The sequence below is a fragment of the Barbus barbus genome, assembly GCF_936440315.1.
Source record: "Barbus barbus genome assembly, chromosome: 50".
Classification (NCBI taxonomy): domain Eukaryota; kingdom Metazoa; phylum Chordata; class Actinopteri; order Cypriniformes; family Cyprinidae; genus Barbus; species Barbus barbus.
Window position 1 is genome coordinate 5,673,079 of NC_136728.1, and position 16,080 is coordinate 5,689,158.

Genomic DNA, 16,080 nt, shown 5'->3' on the forward strand with positions numbered 1-16,080 from the left:
ATTACATTTAAGCAGTCTTAGAACAGAACATTAAAAACAACATAAATCTTCTAAATAATGTCTAATACGTGTATATATTAAAATTTAAGTTGTTTAAAAGTTACGGTTTAATAATTGTAAAAATAATGTAATTTGTATTTTATTAATATTAATAATTAGTGTTAGAGACTGGCCATGTTCCATGTCCTTCATGTACAAAGGTAGTATAATGTGTCTGTTTTGTTGTTGTTTTTATTTATTTATTTATTTATGGACATGCACAACTCACTAATTATGTTACATGTATTTCGTTAAACTTGTAATATTTAGTTAAATATTATTAAAGTTAGGTTAAAAACCAAATACTTTTCTAAAATTATTTTTGTGCTATTATTATTATATTATAATAATATTGTTATTTATTATTATAAAGTGCATTCCATCTTTAATTGTATGTTTAATGATATTTTATTTATATATTTTTGAGCTGCATTTCTTGTACACTGAATAAAAATAATTTTCATTTCAAAAATTGCAATTAACGGCAAATAACACATTGAATTAAACGCTAAATACTTGGAAAATATATATATTTTGTTTTACAGTGTGTGAAATGTCCTATAAAAACAAAGTTTATTATTATTGTTATTATTTACTGTACCATGACATTTTGGATTTTTATTTCTTTTCTTTTTTTTTTACCTTGGAGTATATAGTTTGGTATTAATATGGTGTTCTCATATTTCTATGACAATATATCCATATTTAAGTACGGTGTTATCATCTGATACTGTACTTTATTTTAAAAAATGCTGATAAAAATAACCCCTCTAACTCCTCCCTCAAGGACAGTTTCCTTTTAATTCCATAAGATTAAATTAATTAATAATTAACAGGGATTTGCTTTTTGCCTCCAGTGCCACTGGTAAATGCCACTGTTAATCTATCTGGAGTCAAAATGATGGTACTTTTAGAAAATGTGTGTCACATTTTATCATGAACAGGGTCTTCACAAGACATATAACTCATACGCACCATTATATGTCAATCAAAAAAGTTATTTGGCTTGTCTGGACCCATTTGGCGCAGAACCCTTGTTTTGCTGTAAGTAGTAGTTCACGTTGTAATTTAAACCCATAAGACACATCATATGTATTGCACTCATTATAACATCTCTCACCAGAAGGGATATTCTGGTCCAGCAGCACTGCCTCCCCTCTCCCATTAGCCCCAAACCTTCTCCACGAGTGACCGTGTTATTGAATTTACCGTTGGTAATGGCAGCATGTAGCTCCTGCCGCAGGCGAGGATGAAGCTGGATGCGATAATCACGAACACCCTAAAACCAGAGACGCACCTCCTAATTAAACTCTGACATTTTCTTGCCGCTGAACACACACACAGTTTCCTCAGGCTAATCTCCTTCCTCTTGTTCTTTGTTCTCAAAATCGGCTTTTATGATAACGGGGAAAAACAACAAGGAAATGTTCTTTAATACCTTTCTTGAAATGTTAATGAGCTGAGAAAATGTTTGGCATAATTCACAGAGACAAATCCACGGCACTTAAGAACGACAGGAATTGATTTTGCTGTTGAGTTTTACCCTTGAGTCATGAAATGACAGAGACATTAGCCAAAATTACACTTTTCAGTTTTTAAAATGATCTAAGGATTCAAGTTAAAGAAGATTTTTATGTTTTATGAAGAACATGTGGTGTTGCTTGCCCTTGAAAAGTCACAAAACCTTGTGTTTTTGGTGTGATGGTATTTAAAGGGATAATTCACCCAAATATTAAAATCCTGTCATCATTTACCAACCATCATACTGTCCCAAAGCGGTATGAGTTTCTTACTTCTCTTGAATGCAAAAGAAGAATGTTGGTAACCAAACAGCTGACGTAGCCATTGGCTTCCACACAGGGCCGGATATAGGCATGGGCAAGGAGGGGCAATGCCCCCCCAAATGCCGTGACCGCCCCCCCCAAACGTGATGGCATGCAAAGATCCCAAATTTAAAAAATATTTCAAGAAAAATGGTCAGAGTGAGCGCTCTCTGCTCTCTATCCCTCATTCAAAGTAGCTACTGATTGGTAGATGCATAGGGAGGGCGTGGCCAGTCGCTTCACCGGCTTGTGGTGAACCTGCTGAGCTTCACGTCTCAGTCAGTCACTGCAGAGCGGAGCACGCAGACACACTGTCGTCAGCTGAGCTCAGCCCCTGTTTTGAGTTTCCTTCGCCGTCAGTCACTGAAATTATTTGGTTACTCTTTCTGTAAGCGTGTTCTCATTCCCTCCATATCTCTCTATCGCTTTTCTCTTGTAATTTGCACCGAGTGACGAGTCGAGTATGCGCCGATTTCTGGTTGCTAAAGCTAGCACTGGCAGCAGCAACGAGGCTGCTAGGGCATTAGCTGCAGCAGAGACCGAATCACCCGGCTCGTCGGGTGATACTGCTCCTCGTCTCGCTACAATTTCTAACCCCCGTGCCCAGTCCAGTACCAGTACACCTAGTTCTAGGTGCACAAGCACCGCAGCCCCCGTCGGTCCCAGCCCATCCGTGGCTGTTGCGGATGAATACAACATAGGCTTAAACACTGAAGCACCGTCACAACCCATAGCTCTGGTTTTCCCCAAACGTAATTTTGGCAAGAACTCCCGCTCATTCTGCCCAGGTTGGTATCGTGGGAGACCATGGCTTGAACATTCAGCAAAGCTTGATGCGTGCTTTTGTTTCCCGTGTCAGAAATTTGGGGGGAACAATGATAGGGATTTGGTTTTCACAAAACAAGGATTTACTAATTGGAAAACTGCATTGGAAAAGGACAAGGGATTCTCAAAGCACGCATCAAGTCAATGCCACATAAAAAATGCAAAAGCCTGGTCTGAAATGTCCCAAAGAGAGGCCACAGGGGAGACCATTTGTAATTTAATAGGGCCCACACAAATGGAAAAAAATTGTATTATATTAAAACAATTGGAGAAGTAGTTCAGTTCCTAGCAGTAAATGAACTTCCACTTCGTGGCAGTGTGGAAAGTTCAAATGATGATGATTTCTCTGCAGGAACTGTTCTTAAAAATGGTTGACTACACACTGGCAAAGGACCCCAAATTTAATGAAATTAACAAACACATCCCACCAAATGCAAAATACACCTCTCACAACATACAAAATGAAATTATTGAAACACTGGCCAAAATGGTATAAAATCAGATAAAAGGTAATTATGACAAAGCAGATTATGCTGGGTTTTGCATCAAAAGTGACGGAACGAGGGACAGATTTAATGTGGAGAATCTGTCAATCATGGTTAGATTTGTCTGTAAAGGCATTCCAGAGGAACACCTGATTGGCCTGCTTGACCTCAGTCAGTTAAATGCTGAATTTATTACCACACAAATTCTTGAGCATCTTTCTGACTCAGTCTATAGTGCAGCTGAAATTATCAGTCAGTGCTATAATGGAGCTTCTGTCATGAGTGGGGTCAGGGGTGGGGTTCAGGCCTTATTGCAAAAGAAGGTAGGGAAGGATATTCCTTATATCCACTGCTATAACCACCAGCTGCACTTGGCCGTGGTCCATGCAATGCAAGGAGAGCCGTGTGCAAAAATCTTTTTTGATCTATCAGGATCACTGCACTCTTTTTTTCACCGTCATTATGTGTCACAGAACTATAATGTTCCCTCCCTTAAACGACTGTTGGAGATCAGGTGGACAAGCCACCATGATGTGACCAAGTGTCTTGTGGAGAATCAGGATGCTATTCTGAGTATCCTGTCAGAGGTTACAGAGGACAGAGCCGCTGCTGTTGATATCTGTACAGAGGCATCAGGGCTGTTGATGATGTTAAGGAGGCATCATTTCTTTGAAATAGGAAAATTCCTCCTTAAAGTTCTGGGTTCCTTGAAGTCTGCAAATGCTATTCTGCAGGCTCATTCTGTTGACCTGTGCTGTGCTTCAGAAGTAGTCAGTGCATCTCTGCAGGCTCTGAAGCAGATGAGAGATGAGGAGAGTGAGACATTAACCAGCATGCCTGCACCAGCTGCTAAAAGAAAAAGAACAATGAGCTCACTGCTCGTAGGTAGCGTTGTTACGTCCACTGTAGGCCATGCAGAAGACTCCATGACTCCTAGCCAGGCTCTGAAGAGAGCTCTTCTCAACATTTTGGACATCGCCATTGTAGAGATGGAGACAAGATTCTCCAAAAGCAATCTGGATCTCATGAAAGCAGTTAATTGCCTTCAACCACAATCTCCCTCTTTTCTGGATGTTGCCATGTTAAGTCCTCTGCAAAAAATGGCAAAAAGTGACAGTGACAAACTTTCCAATGAGATTCTTGTCGCAAAAATAATGTTGGAAAAAGAATTCAAAAAGACTAATGATGATGAGAACGTAGAGTTTGTAGACCTCTCCACCATTTGCACATATCTACACGGGTATAAGAATGCCTTTCCTCAGCTCCATCGCATGTATGTGACCTCACTTGTGATTGGAATATCATCTGCATCATGCGAGAGCTCTTTCTCCACTTTGTCTCGTGTTCTTACCCCCTTCCGTCGCACTATGCTACATGAGAGAAAAAGAAATTTAGTTATTCTGGCTCACGAGAAGGCCATAACAACAGGTCTAGATATGGACGCATTTGTTAGGACTTTTGCACAGAAAAGCAGACGACTGATGCTATAATGACTGATATAAGCCATGCTGTGTACAGAGCTAAAGAAATGAAAACAAAAAAACCCCAAAAAAGATTGAAATAAAAAACGAAAGGACAGACAGACAGACAAACAGACAGACAGACAGACAGACAGATAAAAAAGGCGATATATCTTCGATAATGAGTAGCTTGTCAGTGATCTACGGCTCTGTGTATTAAATGCCGCTCCATTTGAAAACAGATGATGTAGATTTACGACTAATCAAGGAACCGGCTTTACTGACGAGATAAGCATGAGATATATCGCCCAGCCCTAATACCAAGTTTAATGCTTGCATATTTATTGAACAAATTTGAACAATACTTATGCTTGCCTTAGCAAACACTGCTAATAAGCTAGCTGTCAGAAATAATGCTACCTTCACGCGCTTTTGGAAATTTCCTAATTCCCACTTCTGTAATAATGTGCTTTGTTGTCAGAAAGAACAGGAACCATGGTGGACGGCTCATTCGTGAGTTCATTCTTGCCTATTTCTAGAGGAACTCTTATTAAAGCTAAAACATATTTAGTCGATATCCATCAGATTTTGAATAAAATGTAGCATTCATTGGCACCCATATAAATATTCACATATTAACATTTTAACATATCAACATCTTGATATTCAGTTGGCTGACGATTGCAAAATTTTGGCCAAATAAATGCTATTTTTGTTGTTTACAATACGTGCAATACGAATCAAATGGTTATTTATATACATAAATGTACATGACTGTAACGGCAGTGGTTCCTTCCCTCCATCATGTTTCAAGATTATAGCACACCCAACTCAGCATAGCGAAATTATCTCAGAGTTTCTCAGTTGTAAATACAAAGTGCTAGGTAGATTACTTAGAAATTGTAGTCCATTAGTGATTACAAATTACATGCCAAAAATTGTAGTTAGTAACGCAATCCATTACATTACACATTTTGGGTAATATAATTGGACTACTTTTCGATTATTTTTAGATTACTTTTGACCTAACTTATTACATTCATTTAAATAGCATATTCGTGTACCATATTGATAAAAAAAAGTAACTGTAATCTGATTACAAGTATATTAAAATCTAATTACTAGTACTTCATTTTTGGAATACGATTACATAATCCAGATTACATGTAATCAGTTACTACCCAGCACTGCTTGATTTCCGACTCATAGTTCCGATAAAATGTGCAGGCAGATAATAATCAAAAATTTAACCCTCTGGTGCTCTTCGGTCACTTTTGACCGAAAAATGTTCTGTTTTGAATTTTAAAAAAATCACAGCTTCATTGGAATGGTACGAAATTTGGTGACTTTTATGGCATTTGGAATGTGAACACACAAAATAAATAAATTAGGGCATGAATCGAGCAGGCTAAGTGGTCGTAGAAAAAAATTGTCACACACATAGGAAATGAACGGGAAATTTACAAAAATTCAGAGCATTTTTTTGTGTACAATGTACAAATCTGCCACAGTGCAGAAAAAAGTACACAGCAATGACGGAATTTATAGGCCTTTTGTATAGAGCTATATAGGAATCTATGGGCTAAACCAGTGGTTCTCAATTCCAGTCCTCGCGCCCCCCTGCTCTGCATATTTTGCATGTCTCTCTTAGTTAACACACCTGATAACCAGCTGGTCAGAAGTGACCTCTGTGCATGAACTGTGTTCCAATTGACATCATCCCTACACAGTGTTCATTGCTTACTCCCTGAGTACGGGAAAGCCATTGAAGTTTACTTCACTTCGGAACATTCATTCACATATGACCCTGGACCACAAAACCAAAACCAAGTCTTAAGTGTCAATTTTTCAAAATAAATAAGCTTTCCATTGATGTATGGTTTGTTGGGATGGGACAACATTTGGCCGAGTTACAACTATTTGAATATCTGGAATCTGAGGGGGCCAAAAAATAAAAATATTGAGAAAATCACCTTTAAAGTTCTCTGAATGAAGTTCTTAGCAATGCATATTACTAATAAAAAATCTAGTTTTGATATATTTATGGTAAGAAATTTACAAAATATCCTCATGGAACATGATCTTTACTTAATATCCTTATGATTTTTGGCATAAAAGAAAAATGGATGATTTTGACCCATACAATGTATTTTTGGCTATTGCTACAAATATACCCTAGCGACTTAAGACTGGACCCTGTGTCCAGGGTCACATATTTGCGCTATACGCCACCACCTGCAGCATCTTCACACACAGACGAAACTTACTAGAGTGTGACTTAAATGCATCTGTAAATAAATATAATTTTAAATTCACATCTTGTGCACTTTAATGCCCTTTGAATGGAACATATGCGTTCGCTTCGAACTGGAATCATGGCGGAATATCCTGTGATGTCCACTTCACAGGGCACTTACGGTTGAATATAACAAACGTCTGAAGTGATAAGAGATAGACACATGGAAAGAACCTATATGAGGATATATGCGCATATATGAAACCTATATGCAGTATATATGCACATATATGATAACATATATGCTGCATATATGCGTATATATGCCACATATAGGCAAAATTGAGGTGCATATATGTGCATATAAAGGCCATATAGGTCTCCTGTATTGCTTCTTTATAGCCACATATAAGCCCTATATGTACATGTAAATTTCGACATTTTGGGCTTTTATTTATGTTGTCTAGCAGCTATGGATTTTAATAATTTTACTAATATATAGGTAAACATATAGGTGCATATATGCACACATATATACATGCATATATGTACCTATATAGGTACATGTATGCACGTATATGTGTACATATATTATAGGAAAACGGCCAATTTTATATATGTCACATATATTAAAAACATATATCAAAACCTATATTAAAACATATATGTTTATATAGGTTATTTCCGTGTGGGACACAAAATGTGCAGAGCGGCATATTCCAGTGAGGACTGGAATTGAGAACCGCTTGGCTAAACCATGGAATTGCAGATGTTTTTCTTGTTTTACTCCCATCAGATGGCACTAATTAGGCTTCAAAAATTAGATTTTTGCATAAATTATTGCATAAATATGAATTAGTACTATAAAATTATTTCAAAATACAAAATAAAAAAATTATAGAACAAAAATATTTTACATTGATTTTACTGGGTGGGTGGGGGGCACCAGGGATAGTTCACCCCAAAAATGACAGGATTCTGCCATTATTTACTCACCATATGATATTTACTCACTATAAATGCATTTCTTCCATGGAACACTGAAGAAAATATAGTGAAGAGCATTTCAACTGTTTTGTCCATGAAAGCCGGTGGTTCCAAAACAACATCGGACCTCACTGAATTTCATTGTATGCATGTTCAAAATATATTTTCTGTCTTTTTTAACAAAGTCACACAGGTTTGGAACAGCGTGAGGGTGAGTAAATGATGGCAGGATTTCAATTTTGAGGTGAACTATTCCTTTAAAACTAAGACTCCAGCTTATTCATGGGTTTGAGTCAAACCTACAGAAAGGACACTAGGTCTTCTAGGTAATATTCTAAACTCTTTTTTGCATTCGGACAGTTTTGAGTGACTTAAAAATTGTGAGAAATGACAAGGTAAGACAGATCAATTCCACAGCAGAGAGCAGAATGATGTTTGCATGTGGCGATAAAAGGCTTTCTGTCATGAAATGTGTGAGACGACACAACACAAATAAGACATTGTGTCTGAAATTGCTTATCGGAGCAGATGCGAGTAAATTGCCTCTGAAATGCGGCGTGACCGGAGAGCCGACGCCGTCATAAGGCTGGATCAAAGCCATTTTGGTAAACATGGCAGTCTGTGGCTGTGACGTGGAAGCAATGGGTGTTGTAGTGCTCATTGACGACGTCCACTTCCTCTGGATAATGGCTGCAGCTGCGGCACGCGTCCACGCCGGCCTCTGAACCTCACACAAGTGGCTTGGGGGCTCATCAAGTTTCCCAAGGAACCATTACTGCAGAGTTAGGCTGAAGAGGACCTAATGGAGACCAGGGGATGCACGGACAGGTACTCTATAGTCTGTTTGTATCAATAATGCGATCTCTCATGTTCTCCCACTTCAGTCCAACTCGATTCCACAGTGAATATACAGGGCGGCAAACATTTGCCAGACGGTTTCGATTTCCACATCCATCAATAATTTTAGTTGTTTAAACATAAATTGGGCTGACATTCATTGTAGCCCCCTCTCCATTTGTATATGCAGGGAGGACTGGAGAGGGCGGCCCGGCGCAATCTCAGTCTCATCTCTGACCAATGGATTCGAGGGTCACGCAGACACCAGCGCTCGAGGGCTTTTGCAGCCTTTATCGCATCAGGGAGTCAACAGAGCCAAATGTATTTATGGGATCTGAGAGAGTCTAACTGCGTACTTACGGCCTGACCTGACCCTGGAACAGAGGAACCTGACATTTCTTGAACTCCCAATGAAATGAAGAAGTGCTGTTTATCAAATGTGCAACCCTCAACTTTACCGATTCATTCACATAAATCAACAAACAATTAGCATTTCCTGAAGGAAATCCTGGCGCTTGGTGGAAAGCAGTAGTGTTTATTTTCTGCTGGCAGAAAACAAGTGTCATATAATTCACATTCCAGTGATTTCCATTCTTGCGCATGCGGTTTGGGAGACCGGAAACACAATCTCATGCCAATTTTACTGTTATCTAAAGTTTAAGTTCGGTGAAATTGTCTGTGTGACCAAATAATGGTCAATACATCAAGGCATGACCTAGTTTGCAAACTTAAAATATACAGGATTGCAGTATTGCAGGGAGTAGATTGTATATTTTTACATTTAGTATTTATTATTATTTGTCATATGTTGAATTTACGTTAAAAAGTTGTGTGGTATCACAGCTGCTACAGTGTCCTATTAATGTTTTACTCAAAGTCTAATGTGATTGTGGGTTAAAGGTGGCTATATATGGTTAAACAAAAGAGCATTTGCAAATCAGTATGAAATTAATTTGTGAAAACCTATTACAATTTATTATGCAAATATATTTTGCATAAGGTAGCAATAAAGTAATCGCTGTTGTTTAGGTTTTGACTGTCCAACATTCTATCAATGTAATAACATTACAATGTTAGAATTTTCACCTTTTCAAATTTAACTGACAACAATCAATTAATTCTTAGAATGTCTTACATTGTTCGAATTTTTAAGCATTTTTTAACATGAATATGTTGTTACTTAAGAATTACTGAAACATATATTTTTTCGGCATTCAGAATCAACAATGATGAATTTGTCAGTACAATTGTTTAAATTAGTAGAATTTTCAATATTCAAACTCTAAGCAAACTCTAATGGGGAATTATTGAATTGTTAAAATATTTGCCATTCAAAATCTAAATGACTAACTAAAATTTCACTAATTAAAAAAAAAACTTTAACTTACTAATAAATTCAAAACCTTTACCAACTGTGTTGAATCTATTGTTAGAATAGCATAAATAATTTGACATTTCAGCATTAAAAATCAACACTGATTGTTACAATTACCTAAAGTTTTAGAACTCTGGCATTTAAAATCTAACCAACAAGGAATTCATTGCTAGAATTTTCACCAATTTTAACAATTTAAAGACTAAAAACGGACATTATACTTAATTAGAATTTTGTGGATTAAAAATCTGCATTCATTTATTACAATTACTTACATTTTTATCATTTTTGGTTTCAAAATTGACCAACTAATAATTAATTTATAGAATTAATTTAACAGTTTTTAACTTATTTTTTAACTTTATTTTTAACTTAAAGTTTTTTCTATTCAAAGTCTAAACAACTATAATGAATTAATCGGCATTCAAGATTAAACTAATCATGGTAAGTTCACTGTATGAATCAGTTAGTTTAAAAAAAATAATAATAATTTGACCAGGTTCGATTTTCAGCGTTTTCGCATCCGTAGCATGCATTTTGATAGGAAAGGATGACGAATACGAAAAAATGCATACGAAAATTTCGTACTCAATGTGCAAGGACCTTTAGGATTTCTTAAATTGTTAGAATTTTCACCATTCAAAATCTAACCGACAGTAATGACGTCCTCGTAATATTTGCATACTACACCGCGACTGGTCTACTTTCTTGCATTCGACAGCTTTCAGAAATCATTTTAACTAGTTGAAGGCAACATGGTAAAGAGCTCTACTAACTAGATGTATCAACCATCGTCACATGTTTAGAGCAAACACTAAACATCCCCTCTCCCTTTGACTCAATCAAGAGAGAGACCCTTAACCCCCAATTATCCCCAAATGTGTCCCATAAACACAAATGATGCACTTTGCTATCTGATCAAGCAGATGTTTAGGATGTGACATGGTCTTTTGGCCTAATGTGGTTTAGGGGGCACAGTAGGGCATGGGCTATGCCAGTGTCGGGCTTGTTAAAGGGCCCATTGCCTGTCACAGGTGTCTCCTATTGTCCGTCTGCCAAAACGCCACGTACATCACGCCTTCTTTTTTGGAAATTACACCCTTCAGAGCAAACAAGCTTCTTCATAGCGGGAATGGATACTCTTGTCAGCTCTGATTTGCATGGGGAACGTGTAGCACTGGCAGTTTTATAGATCATTGTGTCAAACAGAGATAGAAATGTTGCATTATCATTTGAATCATCTGTGTTTTAATGCAACTGCTCTTGATGTAAATGGTGGCTATTTCACCGTGACACTGATGAGACAATAATAAGCACAGTGGGTGCCGTTGTGTGCACTGTGTTTTGAGGAACACAGTTTATCATAAACATGCAAATGATCCGTATAAATTTAAATCGGGTAAATTCATATAATGGCCATATGTAAAAAAAAAAATGTTATTAAAATGATGATGCTAAATACAAATATTATTTATTTGTAGTTATCTCTTTCACTTTTAAGCTACTTCTTTGAAAACTTGTTGGAAATTTTAAATATTTTAATTGTATTTGCATTATTGCAGCATTTGCATTACTATAATGTAAGCCTGGAAATGTATTTTCTTGTGCCTGAAATACATTTTGAAATATAGCTATTTTGGTATATGAAGGTTAAAACTAAATATATTTTCAATATATATGTCATACTTAATACTTCACTATTTGTATTTGTATAGCTATATTCGGTCTATTTTGTTCTTCTGAGGTATTTTCAAAGAAACATTAGAAACAATATTGATATTTAGATAAAACATAATTGAGGACTCCATTAAGCTTTATGAACTATGAAAACGAAGCCTCTGAGAACTAAACATTTCCTCTAGGCAGAATGAGCAGGACCATTACACAGTCGTGTTTGGTTTTACATGCAGAGTAACCGGTAAATGTCACGATGTTCCTGAGACCATCCAGAGACGCCACACTCGGCCCCTCAGGCTGCTCATTTTGTCACTACCTGACAGGCAGCAGAGGAGCACAGCGCCATTCATCCCTCAACCCAACCCGACTGAGCTAAATGTGCATATTTAACTAGCATAATAAAGCACAACAGTTATTTGTATGTTGATACCAAAACAATATATATTTTATCAGAATACACAGTTGTTTTTGAATAGAAATAAATAGAAAAACATGCCGCTTGATTCCAGATGGTATAGTTTCATTGTCTACCAGCAGGGGCTGCTAATACTAATCAACCAAACACTGACATCTTGATACTACCTGCACCAGACTAGTAAGGAGTATTTTCAAGTATTTTGGTGCTCTGCAGTGAATGGGTGCCGTCAGAATAAGAGTCCAAACAGTTGATAAAAACATCTCAATAATCCACAAGTAATCCACACCACTCCAGTCCATCAATTACCATCTTGGGAAGTGATAGTAAAACTATAAATAAGGCATTTTAACTTTAAACCATTGATTCTGTCTAAAATACGAGTCCATATTTCATAATAACACTTCTTCGTATTCTGATGGCACCCATTCACCCTTTCAATTTCTCCAAATCTGATGAAGAAACAAACCCATCTATAAAGTAGTCAGCATTTGAAGTGGATCAAAACTTTTCATCATAGTTGTCCTAAAACCTTACACCAAAATGCGTTCTTGTCTTAGGACAACTTTGATTGACTTTTTTGATCTTGGATGGCCAGAGTAAATTTTCAGCATTTTTATTTTTGGGTGAACCATTCCTTTAAGTATTTTTTTTTTTTTTTTATCACTATACTCAATTGAAATCTAAATAAAATGACACCTGCCTTTCAGAGGTATAAACTACCAAATGGTCTCTATGCACGGTCACTTCCACGTTTATTCTCAGGGGGTGCGTTTATATCCGGCGCTGCACCGGAAGCTATTGTTCTTTACCTAGAACTGTCAAAATGAATGCGGAGAAGATGACTTTTTACACTCGCTGCTAACAAGAACTTACCAGGATTGCCGTTAATGATATCTGTCCTATTGTGAGGCTGTCATCTGTCACGCCGTTGAGTAAAATGGAGAGGGGCTATCAGGGGCGCTGCAATGGATTCTGGGCCCTCTGTAGGGCCCTCGTGCTGTGGGGGGGGGGGGGGGGGGGGGGTCTTGGGGTGGCTAGGGCCTCACATTTTTCAGTGGAAACAACTTACGCCGTAATTTTTGCTCATAAAAGTAAGAGTAATAAATCATTCGTAATTGTAAAGGGGCTACTTTTATTTGTGTGCACTCACAATATCAACAAAACTTTTTATAAAAAAAGAAAACAATGATGTGCCGAGACGGGTCTTGAACAGGAGCGCTTCACAAAAATGAACCGAAAGTCAGCGAATACATGCCTCACAGACATGATAAATATATCTATAGAAAGCTTTAAATTACTTAACGAAATAAATCAAATCGAAAACAAAAACTCTTTCATTATAATCCATGAAGATGCACTTCTCTCTAAAGGCACGCTAATGAGGAGATGGCGAGTCAGGATTATCTTCATCTTTGCGACACTGACACAGAAAACACTTTATTAGTAAATAATTCAAACATCTCCTTACTATTTCCCCCAAACACATTCATGGTAATTACTTTTGCAGGGGCTTTGCAGCAAGCTTCAACCTATTGGCTGCATTTGAATGCAGAACTCTTCAGCTGTGCTGACGGCTCACTGCTGCTGCGGGACGCTAAACACCGTCGAGCCGCTCTTGACAGTCGCGGCACGGTCTCGTGTTGTTTCCACCAGCGCGGCAATTTTTTTCATCACTAATTGATGGATGTCTAAAATATAAAAATAAGGAAAAGCCTAAAACAGGCCCAAGGCCTGGTCCGCGTCTGAACTATGACGTGAAATTTGGCCCGAGGCCCGGCCCTAGAGGTGTAAAAAAGTCGGGGCTCTAGCGTTCCCCTCGGTAGAAATCCCGTTTCTCTCCTGCTGGCATTACTTATGACCCTACAGAGCACACGATTGTCAGTCTTTTGGAGGTAAAGTGGCCAAATGTAAATAGATACAGTGACTGCCCTTACCTTCAGATTCAGAATGGCAAACCAGAAATGAAACAGTAGCATGCATATTATCAGCAAGTTCAAGGTCAGATGCTGATCTCAGGATTTGATGGGTGTGATTTTGCTCTTTATTCACAACATTGCATGATGATCCAGCGCATCTACAAAGACAAAGAATGTTTCAACCTGCAAATATACCTACAAATGTGTGTGTGTGTGAACTAAAGTTAATCATATTTACATTACTCTGGTGTACAAGAAACAATGTATAAGTTATTTACATGTTTACTTTACACTACCAAAGTAATTAATATTTACATACTGACATTACATTATATCAAAGCTACTTATATGTTCACAATTTTTGTTTACATTTTATATTACAAGATGTACAAATAAAACCAAATCCAACTAATCCATGCTGACGTCTAATCCTTTGGCCATGCCAGTGGGCCATTCTGGTCATTTACAAGAAGGCAGGCATCTGTGTAGAGCTGGTTTATGCTCCCAGTGATGGAGAGAGGGATGACGGAGTCAAACAGCTTGTGTTGTTTCACCCTGTGGATGAGACGCTCAACATGGACCCTCAGTCGAGCAATTGACTGTGTCTGTCTCACCTCATCAGCTGACAGCTCTTTCCTCTTTGAAAGGTAAGCAGGTCTGTAGACTTTGCATGGCACACAGTCATTAACAAGAAAGCCTTTATCAACCATAATGGCCATTCCAGGTTTCAGCAAAGACACTATGCCAGACTGCTTTAAAAGTTCCTTGTCACTGATACTTCCTGCATACAGGGATGACACAAAAGTGACTGCACCAATTAAGCCCTTGAAGGTGCAGTGGGACTTATACGAGGAGACACTTCACTCTGAAGCAGGAGAGAGGATGGTGTTTGGCAACGCAGCTCTGTACAGTCAATCACCACTTGGGTGTCTGGGTAGTCCTGGAACTCTTTGGGGAGATTAGCCTTGACTGCCTCCTCAGACATCCAGATGTGCACAAACCCAAGAACAGTGTACAGAAAATTGACCCAGGTTGTTATTATTCTGCTCACTGTGGACTGATGGATGTTAAATCTGTGGGCCAGATCCCTCTGTGTAAGACCAACTGAAAGGAGGACCATGAAGAGAAAGAACTCATCAATTGGCTGGAGAGACTGACACTGTAAAAATAACATTTGAATAATGCATCAAAAGTAAATATATTGTTTCCCTTGTCCTAAAGAATACAACACCATTACCGTTGCATTGCTTGTTGCTCCTACTTCACTCCTCGTTGCAGCTGCACTTGCTCTGGTCACACAAACCATGTTGTGGGATGCTGGTTCAATAAGTCTCCAAAAGGCCATTGAGTGGTTGTAAGTCACAAATCGAAATTAGATGGGATATATGCTTAAAGACAATACACACACACACACACAAAACAACTTAATAACAATGCAAGTTAGTTTATGTCTGTTGAACTTAAGGTTAATTAAAAGGAATAGTTCACCGCAAAAAATTAAAATTACCCCATGATTTATTCAGCCCCAAGCCATCCTAGGTGTATATGACTTTCTTGTTTCAGAAGAATACAATTGGAATTATAAAAAAACAAAAAGTCATTTTTGGGTGGACTGTCCCTTTAAACTGCATGATTATAATGTATTGGCATGCAAATATCCTTATGATTTTTTTTTCTTCAACAGAATTAAAAAAACCTACTCAATTAAAATACTTCAATACTGTATTCTCCCTAAAGCCGTCGAAAGAATGAATGAATAAGAATGGTGACTGACACTACCATTCTTCCTAACATATCTGTATGGCATACAAAAATGCTGGAAAGAATGTTAGTGTCAGTCACAAATTGGTGATAGTAAATTATAAGGGGGTTTAAATCTTACCTGGTGTAGAACCGTATGTCATCATCAGATGCAATGTAAAACAGAAACTCTGACGGACAGACAGTTCTTCCACCTGTTTCCTCAGTTGCTCCACCTCTTTCCAAAGATCTTCAGTTTGAT

General features: G+C 37.7%; 1 long non-coding RNA gene across 1 annotated transcript; it reads right to left on the reverse strand.

Annotated features, from left to right (window-relative positions):
• Window positions 1–3,862: 3,862 nt before the first annotated feature.
• On the reverse strand, window positions 3,863–4,530 carry LOC306868062. Its single transcript, XR_013784080.1, has 3 exons — window positions 4,460–4,530; window positions 4,049–4,263; window positions 3,863–3,963 (listed from the first exon to the last, which is right to left on the reverse strand). It is a non-coding gene; the product is annotated as an uncharacterized lncRNA (long non-coding RNA).
• Between the last annotated feature and the right edge of the window lie 11,550 nt (window positions 4,531–16,080).